Below are 3061 nucleotides of genomic sequence, written 5' to 3'. Positions count from 1 at the left end.
CATATGTATAGCAGACAGACAGACAGAAATTCATTTATATATTAGGCTGTCAAAAAAGTACTGCGGTATTTTTTTTTAATTTTCATTTGTTCATAAAATTAGTTACAATCATCTGTTTTAAGTCAAATATACGCCGTTTTGTTCGATGACTTGTTCCCAACGAGATGCCAACTTCATAATACCCCTGTTATAGAAGCTCGCTTCCTTATTGGCAAAAAACTCGGATAGCCAATTTTCACAGGCCTCTTTTGTGGCTAACTTCTGACTACCTAGTTCGTTCGCCATGGACAAAAACAGGTGGTAGTCACTTGGTGCAAGATCCGGACTATACGGCGGATGCAAAAAAACCTCCCATCCGAGCTCCCGGAGCTTCTGGCGCGTCACCAAAGAAGTGTGTGGTCTGGCGTTGTCCTGATGGAAGACAATGCGGCCTCTGTTTATCAAAGATGGCCTCTTCTTCATGAGTGCTACCTTCAAGCGGTCCAGTTGTTGGCAGTACAGGTCCGAATTGAGCGTTTGGCCATAGGGAAGCAGCTCATAATAGATTATTCCTTGACAATCCCACCAAACACACAGCAGAACCTTCCTGGCTGTAAATGAGGGCTTGGCCACCGTCTGAGCCGCTTCAGCGGGCTTCGACCACGACCGTTTGCGCTTCACGTTGTCGTAAGTGACCCACTTTTCATCGCCAGTCACCATCCCCTTCAGAAACGGGTCGACTTTGTTGCGATTCAGCAGCGATTCACATGCGTCGATACGGTCAAAGATGTTGCGTCAACGTGTGTGGCACCCATACATCGAGCTTCTTTGTGAATCCAAGCTTCTTCAAATGGTTAATAACGGTTTGATGACTTATCCCCAGCTCTTGGCCTATGCTACGGCTGCTACTATGCCGGTCTTTCTCGGCTAATTCAGCGATTTTGTCGCAATTTTCGACGACAGGCCTTCCGGAGCGTGGCGCATATTCGACGACCTCTACACCAGAACGAAAACGTTGAAACCATCGTTGTGCGGTGGAAATGGAAACTGTATCGGGTCCATAAACTGCACAAATTTTATTGGCAGCTTGAGATGCATTTTTGCCTTTGTCATAGTAGTACTGTAAAATATGTCGGATTTTCTCTTTATTTTGCTCCATATTTGCGAACCTATAACTCACGAACGACTTAACCAAACAAAACACTGTCAAGGACTGTATCATAGCGCGCAAAAATACCTTTCCAACAAGCTATAGTATAACTCGATACAATGAATACAACTAGAACTACGCGCTTACAACGACACCTCGCGGAAAAACCGCGATTTCGATGTCGCACTCTGTTACTTGTATTCTTTGGTCAAGTGACTATCCGGTGACGATCAATTGATGGTAAAATACAGCAACAAAAAAGACGAACAAATGTCGAACACATTCGATGAGCAAGTAAATTAGCTGTAAAACTACAAAACTAAAATTAATTCCCCAGTTAAAAATTTAATTCGTCGAACAGATAACCTCGAGTCAGAATACATAGAATACTGAGGTAATACACGAATGAAACATTCTACTTCCAAATGTGGCGAATATAAATTGATACTTGATTATAGGCTATCAACGATGAAATGTCTCCGACGCATTGTGTCCACTCCACATAATCCGCCTCCGGTTTTATTTTATTCGAACCCTAATATCGACCTTGTCGCGGAACCCTACAATTAAATCAGTTAAAATGACATTCTTCTGTATTGGCTTGCTGTGCGCTCGACCTATGGTGAACTGTCATCGTGCTCAGTAGGCGTTTGCGTCGAATGCAATGAGTGCATTGTTGTTGGTTCTGTCATCAGATATAGATTGGCTGAATTATGCAGTCATTTCTCACTCCAGACTCGATATCATAGTTGAATCTTCGAAAGTAAAAGTGATACGAAAGTGTGAGCCTGACATTCGTAATATACAAGTGATTGTTCAAAAGAGAATTTATGTGGAAAAGTGTCAAATTAAAGCAAATAAGTGAACAGTGTTCGAAACGATACAACATTTTTAGCATCAACAAAAAGGAAACTTATCTGCCGAAACCCGGGATTGAACCGGGGACATTTAGATCTTCAGTCTAACGCTCTCCCAACTGAGCTATTTCGGCACGCTGAGAATGAGCGTCCGCGTTGCACATCACATTCTACCATCGTCGAGCCACGATTGCTTCAGGAAAAAAGTAAAAGAGAACGAAACCGACAAACGTGCGATGATATCCGAGCAACAAGTAAGCAGCGACACGAAGTAACGCGTGACAACTACTGGTATGGGACATAGTCGCATGAAATGCCAGCGCATAATATGAGTCGAAGTAGAGGGCGTGTTTCCAGGATATGTGACACAATTTATGTAAGTTCTCCCCGAAAAGGGGAGGTTGTACCATTATATGCTGTTTCCTGATATGGATTTCCTTTCAATTGAAAACACCGAAAACACCCAGTGCTTCTCTGGGAGAATGCATGATTAGCAGAGACCCTTTTATTCATTCATCGCTTTGTGTCACACTGTAATGTTATTAGCGTGTGATGTTGACTCTGTGTGGCTACAGCGCTATGCTTGTTTGGTTAGTCCAATGGTTGATATAGTTTTCCAAACATCAATCATTTTCAAAAAAAAGCTTCCCATACCGGGAATCGAACCCGGGCCTTCTGGGTGAAAGCCAGATATCCTAGCCACTAGACCATATGGGAATGTGAAAACATAAATACATCATTACAGCTCATAAACCACAATCCACAAGTGAAAAACTCATTCTGTGCAGAGCTGGACCAAATCACGACATCGCTAAGCATAACGTCGTTTCGTCATGAACAATTATTCTCCCCATCGCTTCCCATTCACACCGGACAAGAGCACCAATCCATTGTATTCGCATCGATCATCCCGCTCTATACATCATGATTCAATTAACGATAATCGTGTTCCTAGAAGCTTCTCTTTCATTCTATCCCATTTTGCAAAATAAGTAATTTATCGCTCTTTTCACTTTGCTTCCACAAATGCTGCAGCAGCATCCGTCGCTATTGTGTCTTCCTCTTTCCCCTGTCG

General features: G+C 42.8%; 2 non-coding genes across 2 annotated transcripts; both read right to left on the bottom strand.

Moving 5' to 3' along the window:
* Positions 1-2047: 2047 nt before the first annotated feature.
* Positions 2048-2120, bottom strand: Trnaf-gaa (transfer RNA phenylalanine (anticodon GAA)). Its single transcript has one exon. It is a non-coding gene; the product is annotated as a tRNA-Phe (tRNA).
* Positions 2121-2631: 511 nt separating this feature from the next.
* On the bottom strand, positions 2632-2703 carry Trnae-uuc (transfer RNA glutamic acid (anticodon UUC)). The gene has a single exon. It is a non-coding gene; the product is annotated as a tRNA-Glu (tRNA).
* Between the last annotated feature and the right edge of the window lie 358 nt (positions 2704-3061).

Source organism: Toxorhynchites rutilus, chromosome 3 (genome assembly GCF_029784135.1).
Source record: "Toxorhynchites rutilus septentrionalis strain SRP chromosome 3, ASM2978413v1, whole genome shotgun sequence".
NCBI lineage: Eukaryota > Metazoa > Arthropoda > Insecta > Diptera > Culicidae > Toxorhynchites > Toxorhynchites rutilus.
This window is presented reverse-complemented; position numbering and strand designations above follow the sequence as displayed.